The following is an 18,270-nucleotide window of genomic DNA, read 5'->3' on the forward strand; positions in this document are numbered from 1 at the left end:
GCTTCTCTTATAATTTAATTGATACATAACGCCTCTAAATTGATACCGACCATACACGGTCACAATCGCATCATTTCTTCATAACGCAAGATACATTTCTTCGACTCATTCTTTATGACTACGCGGCTAGTGTTTCATCTTTATGTGCATCCACGAATACCATGCTTTCAGGTACAGAAGGGATCCATGAAGATCGACTACGGAACAACTTCTTGTCGCCTCTTGTAGTCAGCAGGCATTTGGTTGAAGTAACGGTTACTTATTTTATTCATAAAGATGAACTTTGATTGAAAAGGTCATGGTAAGCTAAAGCAGAAGTCTAAACTATACAGAAGTGGCTATGAGTACTTTCCTCATAATGCTATTCGAAAAATTACCTAAATGAAAAACTTCTATCTGTTCTATTTATTCTATACATTCTTTACACACTGAAAGATATTCTGAACTCTATATTCTCTACAATATTCTTTATGCTCTGAAAAATATATTCTTGAAACTACCTTACTGAAGAACTTATCTATTCTTTATATTATCTACAATATTAGTTACGCTCTGAAAGATGGTAAACCTTTATTATTCTTTATACTGCAATACTCTTTATGTTCTGAAAGATATTCTTAAGCTTATATCTATTCGTAAAAGAGAATAGGGTAAGTGTTTATATCGGCCTTTGTGACGTAAAACTTTTCGAAAGTTTGATGTCACAAAGTCAACGTAGTTTGAGCACAACTCCTAAGTAATGTTCAAAACTCTCTAACACAATTTTTGGCAATGACACAAAATTTAATTCAACTTGTTGGAGAGCATGCTTCACAGGTTGGGTGGACGGGAAGAGGCATGGGCGGGGCTCGATGTGCAACCACCTCCACGTGGTGAGTCCTGGGTAGCTCTAGCCAGCGGTATAAGGACACGTGGTGTGAGCTAGCCGAGAGTTGCATCAATTGACGCGTAATACCGAAAACTAGGAGTTGTGCTCAAACTAGGAGCTAGATTTGATTCATAGCATTAATGTTGTTTAATCACAGGTATGTCGACACGAAACTCAATTTCTGAAACTTTTTTCTTCAATTTGATGCGAGTTCAGGAGTGGTTTCAAACCTTGGTCACAATCCTCAACCAGTTATGGAATGACCATCATCCAGTACAATCGTGTAAGGCATCTGAAGAGCGAAAACTTACTGGAACTAAGGTCCCGTAACAGAGACTTTCCCATCGAAACCATCTGGAAACGATTTAATCTGCGGAAGTTATTAGATGAAATCAGTACGGCCCCTATGTGCGAGTGAGTAAAACAGCGTTGAACATTATTATAAATTCTATCAAAATGGACGGCGTGGTTGTTTCACTATTTATCCATCCACAGGTACCCTGAGGCCAGTCCATGTCGAAGCTGCTTCTGTACTGAAGGTCAACTCAGGAAGCCCGATCCTCTCTTCCTAATGGGCCTACCGTACCGGACAAGATGGATTTCAAGCATTGGTAGTGGATCTAAATATCAGCGGTTGCTTTACTTGCGGCGAGAGTACTTCGTAGGGGAGCCGTCCTAGAGCAACCTAGTCCCTCCTGGCAGTGAGTTAAATGGCGTTCATGGCAAATTCCAGCACTTGGTGGGGGATCTAAACGACACGTAAGTTTTATTTAAGTTATTAAATGTCACATGAATGGTGACTTTATATCATAGCCACCGCAAGTGTAAAGTGAGGAGGTAGAAATGGTGGCAGTTATATTTTGTGCATATCATTTGGTTAGTTACAATGTAGCACTTTGTAATATACGGTTTTGATCTAGCAATGCAATAATAATAACCAACCGTTATTATCGACATCCCAAGCTTTTAATTTCAGCGTGTCGGTTGTTGTATTAAATGAAAGAAATTATCGGAAGAATAAAAACATTATCGGTGGTTCGTAGCACTACCGGTACTTAAATTGCAATTCCGTGTGTCCGAAAACAAATCCATGTATTGTGCGAACATATTATTATACGCAAGAAGGAACGCGTCTTAACATTTCGGTTTTGAGTTAAGTGATTAAGCCATAAATGACGATTGAATAGTGTCGTTAGTATACAGTTTTAACAGAAACTTCTTGGTTAAACCATTGTTTAAAATTTAAACAATGATTAAAAGTTAATCAAAATGTTGTCTACAAACGCATTTCCACTATGCGTTCCTCCTTTAAAGAAATTGTTAGTTTTAACCGTTTGTGACAATAAATTACTCTTTCTTGCTAATTCCGTGTGTCCGAAAACAAATCCATGTATTGTGCGAACATATTATTATACGCAAGAAGGAACGCGTCTTAACATTTCGGTTTTGAGTTAAGTGATTAAGCCATAAATGACGATTGAATAGTGTCGTTAGGAGGTATACAGTTTTAACAGAAACTTCTTGGTTAAACCATTGTTTAAAATTTAAACAATGATTAAAAGTTAATCAAAATGTTGTCTACAAACGCATTTCCACTATGCGTTCCTCCTTTAAAGAAATTGTTAGTTTTAACCGTTTGTGACAATAAATTACTCTTTCTTGTTGGAGAACTAAAAAAAGCAGGAATTAAGGTCGATTGATGCGATGCCGCGCGGCAAAGTTGGTCTTGTTTCTTGAACGTTTTTTTGTATATACGTAGTCCAGTTAAGTCCAGTTAAGTTTGTAGAAAATGTGTATTTGAACCATTTCATCTTTGGCGCATTTCTATAAAAATAAAAATTTGCGATATTGTGGCCACTTTGTCCGTCCGTCTGTCCGTCCCTCCGTCCGGTCGCTACTAAATCTTAGGAGCTATTTTTTTTACTTTTTCGCTATTTGGTTCGTTATGGCGACGAGGCTTCCACCAAAGGAAGGAATTTTTCCTGCTTTAATTACTAAAAAAGTTATAGTAAAAAATCTAATTTTTTCATGTATCATAATTTTACACCTTTGCCGTTCATTAACGATCCTCGAGGGCCAAAAAGATACAGCGCAGCAACTATGCAGACCAATTAAAAAGAATTGCGCAATCCAATCTTTTTATTTGTTGAGATATTTAAATGAAACTTTGTATACCGGGTGGTGACTCGAAAAACACACCATAGGAATTTCAATAGTAATTTATTCATTTCTGATTGTTGGCTTTCCTAATTATTTTAGAGATAATGTCTATTTAGATTTTTTGGAATGAGAAAGATTACGAATCCATGCATACTATAGCTTTTAATTTTTTGAACTTTGAAACCAAGAAATTGGATAACTAACAACAGGCGCTTTTAAGAAAATTAGTGGTGCCTTGGCAGTTTGAGATCAAATAAAGCTAACTAATGGCAAATGCAGGCGCTTTTATTTGATTTCATAATGCCATGGCATTACTGACTTTACAAATTCGACAGTTTTTAATTTTTAAATGTTTACTGTTTCTGAATTTATGAAATACAGAAAACAATAGTATGTACGTAGTATATATTCAGCGCATTTTAAAGCTCATGTTGAAAGGCGTTACTATAGCCACTTTATTCGTTTTTTTTTTATTTTTAAGATACTAAGTTCTTTTTGTATTCGATAGCTTATAGCTTTGGCACCTCAACCAAGAAAAATCTTGACGATTAACATGCGCATATGTGCAGACTGAGCAATGCTAAGTTTCTTATTTTTACCATAATTATTTTCCTTTATACACACTCTTTAATATAATTACATCAACAACATTTATCTAGATATCCTACATCAAAGTAAAACAAATGAACGTGTAGGTTTCTAATTAACTCTAGCAATACCACGCTTTTTTTGTTTCAAATGCCATCTTTGTTTTGTAGATTTTTCATATTTTATCGTAGTAACAAAGTGAATAACTTAATAAAGGAGAATAAAAACGCAAATAGACGTGAAACACGCTTATTTATTGCATTTTGTGCTCCACAAAGGAAAAAATAGAAGAAAAGCATAACGATTGTTAACATACTTTGTCTGGCAAGTTTGGCATACATAAGTATTCGTGGAATGTTTTCCACATGAAAATTGTTTACAAGAAACACACATTATTGTGGTTTTTGATATTTTTTTCGTAGGGCGCCCACTTGAGCAGCATATATGACAGCGTTCTATTTGTTGAATTGTGACATGTGGTACCGCGGGGTGGCATTTTGTGCCACCTGACTTTAGGCTTTGATAAAAATTCACAGTGTGCTAGTTTGGTAGTCATACTTCGTTATAAGGTTAAAGAACTCAAATAAAACAATATAGAATTTTTTCAAATTTTGTTTCCTAAGATGAGCATACATTTCTCAAAATATCTCGTAAAGTGGCATAAAGTGCCATCCCTTGATACTTGTAGGGTAATTAAACCTTGAAGGCAAAACGAAATCAACAATATTTGTTGCAGCAGTTTCGCCCAAAATACTCAGATACCTATTCATTTCAAGCCTTTTGTGATAGGTTAGGCCACTGTCTTCCAGTTAATGGAGAATATTTTGAAGATTTATTGCAATGAAAACCATTTTACTGCCAATTTCGTTTTGCCTTGAACGTTTAATAAAAAACTTACACGTTAATTTTTTGATTTTGATGTAGAGTATCTAAAATGTTATTGATATAATTTCTTTTAATGCAACGGTACTAGCATATTATGTCATCGAAAAGAGAAAAAAAATCTATCAAATGAGCCTAATGAAAAGATAAATTTATATTTAAAGTATTCAATCGTTTTTCATTACTCGTGTGTTATAAAAACAACTTTTATTTAAAAAAATGTTTGTATAGGTACAGTCATTATTTACCAAGATATACGTATACTATACCTATTTCATACAAAATGGGCACAAAAATGAAAATCAAAATTCAGCAAAATTACATTTTGTTTTTTTCTGTGGGATTCGTATTTAATAAATATTTATAATTCAATGGTACAGTAGATAAACTACCCAACCATATAGCAAAGACCTATAGTCTTGCCCCTAACATTCAGAAAAAAACGACTTGTCTTAGATCAATTGAGAAATAAATAGTCCTAAAGGATTATTGCCTGAAAAACTAGCACATGGGAGAAAAAAATTTAGGTGTAAATGTAGGTATGTTGAGCATTTCAAAAAACCATGCCTTTATCAGTGCAAATAAAATTCGTTACCATAAAACGTTTTCTTGATAAAATTATACAGGGTGGCACAACGAAAACGAAACAGACTGAATAATCGTCAAGAAGTAGTCGATTTTGGTTGGAAGGGAAACTTCTTTTACTTAAACATTTACGCCCCTGGCTTCAATCCCCTAATCAGAGCACCACCCCTCAATAATTGTAAATTAAACGTTGGCAAAGGGCTCTTGATTTCCTATGCGGCTATGGTTCAGTTTTCAAATTCGAGCGACTCTTCTGGTTTTTAGGTAAATACAACAAACTATGTAACATAAGTACGGCTGGTTACTTAAATAAAATCGTATCACCTTCAGTACCTAAAAACCTAGGGGGAAACTTTTAATACGCCCTGAGAATTAATCTGAATTAACGTATTCTGGTGAATTAATTGGAATTTGTTTTTATTTACTTCCAAGTAGAGGGTAGAGGTGGCGGTTCCGATCGAATGACATGCAGTACGCACATTTAGGAGACCTCGGAAGTCGTGGATATGCGTACGAAGTTAGCTTAGGTTGGGTCACCCTGAAGGATTGCATAACGCCGGTGGAGGAAGGATTCTAGTGAGTAGGGCGGTTAAATAAATATACCTACACCTGATCAACCACCCGAAAGGGATTTTGACCTAGGTGTTGACACTATAAGAACCCTTTTTTAACATGATTACGCTCACATAAATTGACGGAGAAACATTGGCATCTCACATATTCATCAGTTGCTCATAATAGGTTTTAACAGGTTTTTTATTATACCTGAATCACAATCTCCGTTTTAAACACTCAAATGCGTGCGAAAAAGGGCCTTTAAAACACACGTGCTTTAAAGTTGCTAAGTAGCGATACTTCAAGTATGACTTTTGAAACTGTCATCTGGATGAAATAAAAAATCCTCTTAGGTCGCTTTCTGTAAATGCAGAACATTTCTTTGGCTTTTGTACCTATCCTTTGGTTGAAGCTTTCACAAACGCGCGTAATTTAGGTATGCTTCCAAATCTGTTCCACTTTTTAATCGCAGCATTGCTTTAAAGTTTTGAATTAATGCACCAAAATATAGAAGATTTAAATACCTTTGACATTTCCTTCATATATGCCAGCATTATGGATGCATTTAAGACTGTATTCGTAAGTAACTTCCTATTCATCCATGGAAACAACTTTTCATATTCTTTATAATAGGCTTTACTGGAGTTGGATTTTACACCTACCAACGTTTGTTTAGATTTTACAACAATCGTTTTAATGGACGGTGTATTATCGTTTTCAACGGAAATTGTTTAATTCACAAAGACGATGATTTTTATAAGCAAACGTCAAGTGACATTTCCATGGCAATCGTGAAATTACGAACACCCAGCCCACTTAATTAGACATGTATATTTGAGTATAACGTCAATATGACTTCATTGTATTTCCTATTTTTCAATTATACTGCAGGTATAATAAAAAATACTATAAGATACACGTGTATAATTGGTCTTTAAAGCACTTGCAACGTTAAAGGCCCTCCGCTTTGCGTCGTGCCCTTAAACTCGTTGCGCGTGCTTTAAAGACTTGATTATACACTTGTATCTTAATATACTATTACGAGTCTAAATTTTGGGGGTTATTAGGAAGTTTTATTATGTTGAATTCTCAAGGTTTATGTTCTTCAGGTTTGTTTTGTGCAGCTAATATTTCTCATGAACGTAAAAGCTTGAATATCCATGTCACTTATTTGTCATTTGACACCCTGTCTCACTCAAATTTGAAAACTAGCTTCCCTACTACATAACCATGTAGGGAATTAAAATCCCTTTCCAATAAATATGTCACTCAATCATCGTTCAATTTTAAATTATTGAATGGGTGGTAACTCTGCTTAAGTGGCCGACGCCAGGTCTGTAAATTTTTAAGTAAGGGATGTCCCCATTGCAACTAAAACCGACCGGTTTTTGCGTTTTTTACAAAAACTATTTCCTTACGAGTTATTTAGTATGTTTCGGTTTCGTTGTGCCAACCTGTATATTCAGTAATTGTAATCATCAATTGATAGCGACCCCAAAGTACAAATAAAAATAGTTCATTAAAACCAGTCGCTCCGATTTTTTAAGTATGCGGGCAATACTTAGACCCCTCTTTAAAAAGTCGCAAAATTTAAATTGGCGCGACGTTATTAAGACATTTTTAAGAGTTCAAATGTTTTCTCAATAAAACTAAACATTTAAAATTAGAACTAATTATCATCATTTGATAGGTACTTCAAGGATCATTAAAGTTAGCCTCTGTGATTTTGACATTTCACTTTTTCAAGTGAGCGGACTATACTCTATATTTTATTTTTAATTTTATTTATTTTGTTTTATTTTATTTTTCCTTTATTTTTGAATGGGCGCAGACCCGTAAAGCAAGTACAGTAAAATCAGTTCTCCAATGTTCCATAGTAAAACATGATTTCCAGTTTTCAAATTTAAAAATTTTAAAATGGAAAAACGTCGGTATGTAAGAAAATTAAATATTCGTAGATCTATAAAATTGAGCATTACGATACATTAGAGACCATAACGTAAACGTCCTGCCAATAAAATTAAACGTTTAATTATTATAATAATGAATCGGCAATTAATGTCTCCATAGTTTCTCATATAATCAGCCTCTTTGATTTTCAAATTTCACCGTTCAATCTGAGCGGCCTATACTTTATACCCGTTCGTAAAAGGCATGTTTTTTTCAAATTCGAAATATTTAGACATTTTATACCGTAAGAATTCTCTCAATAAAACTAATTATTTATTTATTATAATGTAACGCAAATATAATTTCGTGGTTTTATTTATTTATAATTAACAGTCTTAAAATAGATTAATTTATAACAGTAATTATTATTTATCACTTACGCATCGAAGTGGGACTGAACTGACATACGCTATAACTTGCTTACAAATATAGTAAACGACAATTGGTCTCTTCCAAAATGTTCTTAGAACGCTTCGGAATGTTCTAGCTAGAATAAACACGTCATTTTGCCGGACGGATTGCGTCTTCGCCTTCGCTCTCTATCGCCTCGATGTCTAAGGGGATTTCTGGAATATTCACTACAATAATAATAAGTTATTGGTTGATAGGTACCCCAAGGTCTCTCTGATTTTGAGATTTCAAATTTTAAAGTGAACGCATTTTCTTTATACATTTTTAGACAGAGCGTTGAAGTTCACTACATCTGTTTAATAACAATTTTTTGGATAGCTGAAATTAACATTAATTAATAATTAAAAATTTATAACATTAACTAATTCATATAATTCGACGACCATTAAATACTTTGTCTTTAACGAAATTTTAGAAATTATTTCCATTCCCCTTAGGGGATTCGCAATCGTAAACCAACCATAAAAATATCACCCTTGTAAATAAAATTGACATATTTTGGATTTTAGACAGAGCACTCTGTTATCGTTAAAACATATCTTATTGAATTTCACTACACAAACACCATGAAAACACAATTCGCGTGGAAAGTTGTTACACAGGCCAAAAATTAATAGCAAGGACTAGTGAACAACTTTGAGCTGTGAATTTCATAACTTTACAGGCATTTTACCTACTCGGAAAGTCCGTTAATCTACAAAAGCCAATGTGGTCTGAACACAGTACATCAAACTAACCTCGAAGTATCTCTTGGCCAGTATTCTATGGCGAAATAGAACCACTAACGTCGATTTAACGTCACAAAGGCCTTTCACAAAGTCCAAACTAAGAAATCGGACGGGATCGAATTTCGAATACAGTACTAGAGAATGTTCTCATTATTAGCCCAACTTGTATGTTTTCATAGCTGGTTAAATCTTTCTAATGTCGGTTTAACGTTAACACACTCTCAGTTTATTCAACATCGTTTATCGCCCTTTACTTTGCAGTCACGTCCGTTTCACCATTAATCACGTATTGACATTCTACGTGCTCGTATCCACTAACTCAGAATTCAAAACGGAACTTTTTTTTACTCATTATGTGGCAATTGAATTAAGTAGATGTCTGCAATTGATACATTCCGTGTCGGGGTGTAACAGATCGCTTGTCACCACCAGAAAGCCATCTTTAATGCTCCACACTCAATCATGTTACATCTTGATAAAGCTTCTGGATATTTTTATAACCCTGTTTAGGGTTTCTGGTGGCCGTTTTTTTGCGTATCGATCGAGCGGTCTGATTGGATTTTGATTTATGTTAAATCTCGTACAGACCGGGAATCAATTCGCCTTTGTCGTATACGATAAACAAGAACCTTTTACTTCCTAATTTTCGAAATGCTTATTTTAAGCGGCCAACCGTTAATATGACGCTACCGTGATGTATTCGAATTCCTTAACGATCCTACCCAATTATTATTTTTCGCATGACGGAGCAAATTGCTATACATTAGATGTCATCTCCCTAGAGGTTGAGTTGATGAACAATTAGGGGCTTTAGAGAGCACGAGGTGGTGGAGGGGTTCCACTAAAATGCAAATACGTAATATACAGTGTTTGTTTATGCAAAGGTTTGAGTTGCGTAAGCTATAGTTCGTGGTTTCGCATAAAACACAATCTCGTACAATACACAAAAGATGGGATGTATGCTTCACTCACATACCGTCCGCGCATACCTCGGTATTACATAAATTCCGTAAATTGCAGACCGTATCCGCTACATTTTTACATTATTGTGATTTTTCAACTGCTACAAAACGAAAAATTTTACGTACAGACATCCCATAAATCGCGAAGAATTTAAATTACTGAGAGTAACGTCAGTTATATAAAGAGATTAAAAACGAGGCTCTCCATTCTAGCGAGGCAACCAACCAACGCAGGCAGTTAGTTTTAGTGGCTTCGAGATGCTTATTATAAAGTTTGTAGGGCTTAGAGTCCGTTTTACTGCCACAATAAATGCTCCAAGTTGCTACTACTGCAAAGGGCTACGATCGTCGAATTAATGGCGGACCACAAACAAATTAAAGCTGTCGGTGTTTATATTACACGGCACGCGATTATATTGAAACTGAAAAAACGATTTTCTTTATGACGGACGTAACCTCCTCCTTTCAATCAGAGTACCCACATTTCGAATAACTTTAAAACGGGTAGGAATATTAAATGTTTATGATGAAAAAAAAAGAAGACAAAAAAGAGCAAATTCGCCTCCGCAATTTGCTTTCATTGCCTCGTTATTAAACTTTATGGAATTTCGTGATTATTTGTATTAACTACAGAGAAAGGATCTCTTATGTTACTGAAACGAGCTTTACTGCAACTGTAGGAGTGTAGATGCACTGAATTTATCGCCACCTTTGCTGGTAATTATTTCAAACACATTTAAGTAATTTATCTAATAAATGATTCGCGTTTTTATAAATTTAAATGGATTCACTATGGTGACCTCAAATTCAAACCACTTTGCGTAAATGTTGCTTACATCACTTAGATTTATGACATTCAGACGACTCCAAAGAAGGATATCAGATTTAGTATTATTAACAAAGTAGCGATAGTATGTATGGCAAATGGATTTATCCGTTTTAATTGTACTTAGCCTGAAAGACCGAACGGGTGGTTTATACTAATTGTTTGGTAGATGGTGGTAGATAAAAACGCAATTGATAGAAATTCCAGCGTATATTCTAGAAAACTACTTGAGCAAGGCGCAGTTACTAAAGGGGGAAATCAAAATGAAATACTTGCACATTTACCGCATAGCAATAAGCCATTCTTATTTATAATTTTTTTGCACACTTTTTGTAACGATTTCCCATCAATGATTCACTTTCTCTGATTGTGATAGAAAGGGAAAGTTTTCCCACATCTGCTCAACTCGTACTTTGGCAAAGAATTAGTTTTTACATGAACGTTACTCGTTTGGTTACTACTAGTAACATTGTGTTGCTGATGCACTATTAGAATTACTGGTCTTTTGTCATGTGGTTACAAAATGAGTTGATAACATAAAGTAGGTACACATTTTTGTATTTCTATTTTATATTTTTCATGGGCTTTCTTGGGCTGTTACCAAAATCTACCCCGAATTTTCTTAAAATTCGTTCTGAAATCTTTTTCAGAATCTTTAAAACAACTCTACTGACTTTAGAACCCTGAGAACTTGTGTATAATCTTTTTAGGACCGTAGAATTTACATAAAATCTCTTTAAAGTTACTTTACCCAAAATCGTCACGAAATCTTCCGTTTTCATGCCTACTTTCTGTCAGGAAATTTGAGTATCCATGACAGAGGCAGAGCAGACTACGTTCCCTGTCGCTTGCCACTTTACTGGCCGCACCTGTCACCTTACCGGCCGTATCGTCACTTTACCGGCCGCATTTTTGACATTTCTAATGTCTATAATGGCTCCTGTCATAACTGACAGATTAACATTAATCAAAAGTTTTATATACAAATTGAAATGTTATATTAAAATACGATTTAGAGTAAAATTTAATACAAAACTTGTCAGTAAAATGACATTACTTGATTCGGAAAGTATGTAATAGCCCTACTATTACCGTCTCACTTTTCGGATTGATAAAAAATAAATCTACATAAATAAACCGATTATATTGAAAAAAAATAAAATAAATCCAAATTCCACTGCACTCACAATCGATTTGTTTTTTATATTAAATCTTAATTACTCAATTACTTAATATAACACTTAATTAAATACCTACAGTAATGAATATTCTTCTAACTTCTAACTTATATTTATCCTATCTATATAAAATCATTCGGCAAAAAACAATTATAAAATGACAAAATGAAAATTTAATATAAATAAATTTCTAGGTAAATAACTTTTCATAAAAATAACTTACAATTTAGACAGTAGTATTCTTCCCCTTTTTAGATGGTGGGTATTGTAGTGGAGGATGATTTAGATTATTCTCAATCTTCGCCTATTAAATCCAATCGCGTAATCCCAATTGAACAACAATTTCTTAGCGCGCTTTTCGTACTTTAGGTATAATTTCTGAACGGAAGTCTTTCAATCGCACGTTAAACTAAACTGCAGTTACTCAATGATTAATACTTTCCGAACAATTCACTATTCCACGACCAACTGGTTCTTGGTTAAAAAATACGATTTTAAATTAATACGCGCAACAAATTTTATTTGGTTTGGACCTTTTTACTTAAATGGCCCTTAGCCGCATTTTCCGCGACGACACTCGCCCGTGCGAATATCTACGAAAAAACTTTATAAGTGGTGGCCGCGTTTTCCGCGACGGTATCCACGCTCCGCGTGAATATCTACGCAAAAAGCACTTAAATTTCTGATCATTTTGGTTTTTATATCGCGAGTAAACCAACGCCCGTAATTAACGCTCCCATCGAGTTTCCGGAAATAAACAAACTCATAATTTTTTAGCCTCGCTGTTTTATTACATATTTTTCTTAGAATCAATTGCGTCTTTTAACCGGTGACCTTTTTTAAATCACGTACTAATCGTTAACTCGCCCAAAATAGGAAGTCCAAAACCAATAACTCATCTTATATTATACGATATTTGAAACTTAATTACATCAGAAAAAAATGTTTGTTACTTTTAATGAAAACTACAACTTCCCAGAAATCTGAATCATCGATACGCACTTCTACCCGAATATAATTTTGAAATCCACAAAACTTGAAAAATTTACCAAGCTTCCGTTACAAGTAAAGTACTCGGCCCCAAAGGGGCCTTGTACACTTCAATATTTCCTCGCCAGTAATGTGTCATTTTCCAGACTTTTATGTAAATAACTATTATCTTGAAAATATTTTTTTGTACCTATTTCTAAAAACACAGAACAAAAAATTGTGACCCTTTTATACGGGTACGCAAAAAATAATTGCCATGCTCCACCTTGGGTGTGCAAAATGAATGCTGTGATCCTTATTTATTTGGGCACATAAAAATAAATACTGCCGCGTTGGGCTCCAAAATTAAGGCTATGTCCCTCTTATTCGGGAACATAAAAATTAACGCTGAGCCCCACGTTGGGCGTGCAAAATTAATACTGTGTGCAATGACATGAATTCATTACACCAATCAAATAACACTTACCTACGTAGCTTAACTTTACACAAATTAAACCTCTTAACAAACCCCTCCTCTTAAACTCAAGATGCTGCTGGAAAATCTTAACATTAACTTAACGAAAATTTGAAGCTTTTGACATCCGTAATTTAAATGAAACAGACCTATAAATTTTTATTGGAACTAGAAATGACCAACGGATTAACCCGACACAATGAATTTCCAGTGAACAATAAAAACAGGCGTTAACTAGTTTTTCTTTACTTTTTCTGGAATTAAGATGCCCTCTAGCTATTTTTATTAATTTCATTATCGTACCTGGGGAGTTTAACGCCACGTACCCCATTTTCCAGATGAAAACGGCCGAATACGGGAAAAAATACGTCTCAAAAGCTCATCCAAGTTTTTGATCTGAAACCCCCTGTACAGATACAGTAAATAACGAAAACAACACAATTCACAGAATTATTTTAACGTAAATGCACAACCGTGTACCCAAACCTTTTGCTTTCTTGCCTTACATCACCAGCACTGGTTCCAAGACGATTGACTTGAAAATGGCAGCTCGAGTACAAACTTCTCTTCTATGACTTGTCACTACACGCGTGCTCACTAACTCTCGGAAAACTACCTCTTCTTCAAATTTTAACTGACAACGACAAAAACTTCAAAATATCCAGGCGATCGCCGGAAAAATCATATGAAAATTTACACACACCTGACTGTTATGTACGTACGTACGTTAAGTGAAATGACCCAAAAACCGCCCCGGTAGATCTGTACGCCAACTTTTTAAATCCTCACCACCTCCATCGCGTCTGTTATCTGAGGTAGAGCCCGACGAAAAGCGAGCACTTGTTTACCTTTCCTCACAACTGTGCCATGTGCCTGTGGTTAAGTACAACTGGGACAAAAATTAAATAAAATTCAAATGTGGCTAATTGTAATAAATTCCGCCAGATTTACTCATTACTTTTAATAAAGTTAAATACAGGGTGGATGCGCCATTCTTCTTTTTAATTTTTTTTGTAAAATTGAAAAAAAAAGATGTTTGCTTTGAGACCCGCTCCCACATACCTTTAATAGGTTTATTAAAATTAGTGTTTGATATCTTAGCAATAAACGAACGCCGGCGTATTTTCGAAAATGATATTTTTCCGTTTTTTTATCATTATTTGTAGAGCTAGCTTGAATTGGAAAATTAATAAGCGTAAAATTCGAGATAACTTTGCCCATTTAAGGGACTTTCATCTCTTACGGTTTACGAGATACCCATAGTGAAAATGAAAAAAAAACTGTATACATAAGATTTCTGCATCGAATTTACAACCCCTGTCCTTCACTTCTAATTTAGTTTCTGAAGAATTTACCGTTCTTCTAACACTGGAACAGTTCCAGTCAAAGCTCTCCTATCCTTTTACCTACCACAAGAGACGCTTTATTACAAATGTTAGTTCAATTAACGACTAATGAGAATCTATCCTTTCAGCTTAATTATGGCTTAATTAAAATTATTAATTAAATTCATAAAATTAATTAAATTAATAAAATTAATTAAATTAATAAAATTAATTAAATTAATAATAAATTAATTAAATCCTGTTTTATTCCAAATCGATGAGGTGCGTAATAACATTTGTTAGGTAGATATTAAAAAGGCACGAACGTGCGTACTATAAACGATTACCTTTTTTATAGTTTTCCACGATGCAATTAACTTCAGGGTTTCGTAGAGTACCTAAATCCGCTGCCGGATCAAATCGCATCAAATTTTAGTACCTACATTGTCAATTGAACCTTTCCGAACTCATTTTACTTTAAATTTTTTTGCTGCTATTATATAGCCGACTTCGTGATACCATTGAATAATAAAGATTTATTATTCAATGGTGATACACTGTGGGTTACCCAGTAAAAGTCTGCTCAAACATTTTAATTGCACGACTATTTTCACGGTAAACTCGAAATCAACGGGTTTTTTAACGTATTTTTGCTGAACCACAACCGATTCTCATTTGGAAAATTAGTAACAGGTAACCTAGCATTGACTCAGTAGCGACTCAATCGATGCACAAAGAAAATATAGCAGAATTCTAATTTTTAAAATTGTCAAAATGTCCATATTTTACTGATTTTAGAGCGAAATCTGTCATCTAAGGACAATGCTTGGGCGACTGTTATTATATAGCTATAGTATAAGTGAACAAAGACATTTTAACCACGAAAATTGTGCTTTTACTAATATAATGAACATTTAAAGTATGAAAGTTAGCACCAGTTTCGCTAGAATTAAGTCCAGTGGACGTTCCAGACCGTTCATTTGAAATCATCTCCCAAAATTGTTCTTAACATGGATATTTTTTGAAAATGTGATTCCTCAATTTTTCATCCTCTAGCAAATCCACAATTAGTACTACCTGTAAAGTATGAAAAATAAGAAAAGTATATTTAAAGGATAATTATAGCATTTTTGTCTTTATGCATAAGTACATTTCATTAGGGGCTTCATATAACACTTGTACAAATCAGTTTTTTTTGGAAGGTTCTCGATTTTTTTTATTCGTAATTTGAAGATTGCCTTTTTATAAACGCGATGCGCCTTGAATACCAGCAAACCAATTTATTTAACTTAGAATATTTAATTTTTTAGGTTTACTGGGAAATAACAATCTTTTCATTTATGGAAATCTTTACTTTCTTTGATTTTTTAACAAAGACGCTAGCAGTAGTTTTTCTGAAATAGCTTTTACTGAAAAATATAAAAAAAGAAATCCCGAAAATTGACAATCTGTTTTCACTAAGTAAATTTCGTCCGATCTTTTTGAAAATCCCTATTTGGTCACTTCTTTTGATGACAAAACAATATGACAAACCCGATCCCGTAGGTATCCTCGTCATTGATTAATTAAATAAACAAATTAATAACACGACGCTTTGTTTTTCACACTGGGTGACTCCCAGAGCGTTCTCATTTTTCAACAATTTTGCCGATGATTCTTGCAAATAGACTATCGACTATGGAGTTTTTTTTTTCAAATCCTTCATCCTTACGTAACAAATGGAATAATTTCCAAAATACGACAAGAAATGTAAATCTATAATAGGCGAATCGAAAGCTCTCTTTGGGCTTGATTTCGAGACAACCAAAAATTATTTTGCAAATCGGGTCGCATCGAACGGATCTTTAAACTGTGAACTTTTTTTATGCTTCTATTTCACAAAAATGTATGATTGTTATTAATTAGAGTGCCAAGGGCCAATTATAGAGTTCTTGTTATATTTCGGGAGTTACTCCATTTGTTATTTAACTAAAAAAATCCCCCATTCCGTCGATTTGCAGGAATCATCGAGACAATTTTTGGAAATGGTTATCTGGGAGTCATCCAGTTTTGAAAGACACAGCATCGTTCTTTTAACTTGTTTATTTAATTAATCAATGACTACGATACTTATGGTGATCGGGTTTGTCATATAGTTTTGTTATCAAAACTCGCCAAATACGGATTTTCAAAAAGGTCGAATGAATTTTACTCAGTAATAATAGATTGTTTTGTCGGGATTACTTTTTTATATTTTTTCATAAAAAAACAACATTTGAAAATGAACGTTCCATGTCAACTGTATCTTATAGAAAATTCGATTCTAAACGAATTCATTTTTTCCCTCAAAGCAATTAGTTAATAAGATAATTGAAGTTAAATGCGAAAAGAAACGACATTTTGCCACTTTTTCTTCGTTTTTTATTTATAACAACATGTTCCGGCAATTTCCGGCCAGGGGGGCTATGATTTTCGGATTCAGCGGATTTTTTACATTTGGTTTCGTTGAGTGAAATGACAGCATCCAGCCCAAACCGTAATTTGACTGGACTCAATGAGTTCGAAAAAATGAGAAAATGTGCTTTTCAATGAGTTTCTCCTTGGTTTAATTAAAATCGAACGTAACGAGGTTGACTGACAAGCTCTATTGAAAATACCATCTTTGTACAAAAGCGAAGGATATTAGATTTGTTGAACATATTACTGCAATTGCAACCAAGGGAAGTCAACAAAACAGTTACATGAAATGTCATCTCCTTGCCGGAAAGACGCAAGAGATTGTGATGTCTGTAAGTGATTGCATTTGTGAGGTTTTATCAGAGAAACCGCGTCCCACCAGTCACATTTCGAAAGTTTCGTTATCCCGAAGCGGACTTTCAAGTGGTTATACGTTTTTCACGTTATTTGTCGTTCTCGTTACACCATCAAACAAATAATTAATGAAAATTCAAGCGTGTCTTATTCCAGCATGAAAACGAACGGAGAAGGATCAATCGCTGTAATTTAAATAGGACACCGAACATTGAAGAGGTTTGTGCGATTTTGATTTAAACCAATTTCCTTTTAAACATAATGGATTTTAATTAACGTTGAATACTCGAACAAAGGATGATTTTATAAAATCAAACTTATATTGTTTGCAATTTGAGCGCCAGAAAATATTGCACAGTTTCTCAATTAAATATGAGGAGGACTGCGGAACGTGCCTTTGTGTTACAAAAAAAGGGTGCACTTTCATTTAACAAAACAAGAAGTAATGTGGGCACTTAATCAGTGTTTCTCATCTAAAATAAACTGAATAAGTACAAAAAATTTAATTAAAGTCTCCGTATAATTTCAAGAAAGTGCCTTGAACCACGCAATGACTTCCAACTTCCAACGGAACATTAAATTAGAAAAGCTCAAATCGTTTTCGCCAACAAAATGGAACGAGTTGAAAGTTTTCAATGAATGTCTAACGAGGTATTATTCTTCACCATTTAACCTAATCATCATATCACTTTGTAACGCCGAAAGTCTTGGTCTCTTTCCCCTTCGACGTTCGCGATTCGAACTTTGCAAGGGAAAATCAAAATTGGGGAAAATTTGCTTCCGAATTTACTTTAAAGTTTATTTTTCAACAGATGTGCCCAATTGGTATAGACAAAATAACATTTAGTTTTGGCGATCTTGTTTTCATTTGTTGCAATCTTGTTTACTTTACGCGCATTTACATTTTCATTACCTTGTTTAGTTAATTAACTTTGTGTTGGTTTTTCATTAAGCGCCACAATAGGCTTTAAGCATTATTTTAATGCCTAACATTAATTTATTATCTCTTAAATCTGCC

General features: G+C 34.2%; 1 long non-coding RNA gene across 1 annotated transcript in view; it reads left to right on the forward strand.

Annotated features, from left to right (window-relative positions):
* The first annotated feature begins 862 nt into the window (after nucleotides 1-862).
* The window catches only part of LOC116169857, a 46,269-nt gene continuing 28,861 nt past the window's right edge, over nucleotides 863-18,270 (forward strand). The window contains exons 1-2 of the long non-coding RNA XR_004145092.1: nucleotides 863-1,282; nucleotides 1,364-1,627. This is a non-coding gene — a long non-coding RNA (uncharacterized LOC116169857). The remainder of the gene's footprint in view (nucleotides 1,283-1,363; nucleotides 1,628-18,270) is intronic.

Source organism: Photinus pyralis, unplaced genomic scaffold (genome assembly GCF_008802855.1).
Source record: "Photinus pyralis isolate 1611_PpyrPB1 unplaced genomic scaffold, Ppyr1.3 Ppyr1.4_LG4, whole genome shotgun sequence".
Lineage (NCBI taxonomy): Eukaryota > Metazoa > Arthropoda > Insecta > Coleoptera > Lampyridae > Photinus > Photinus pyralis.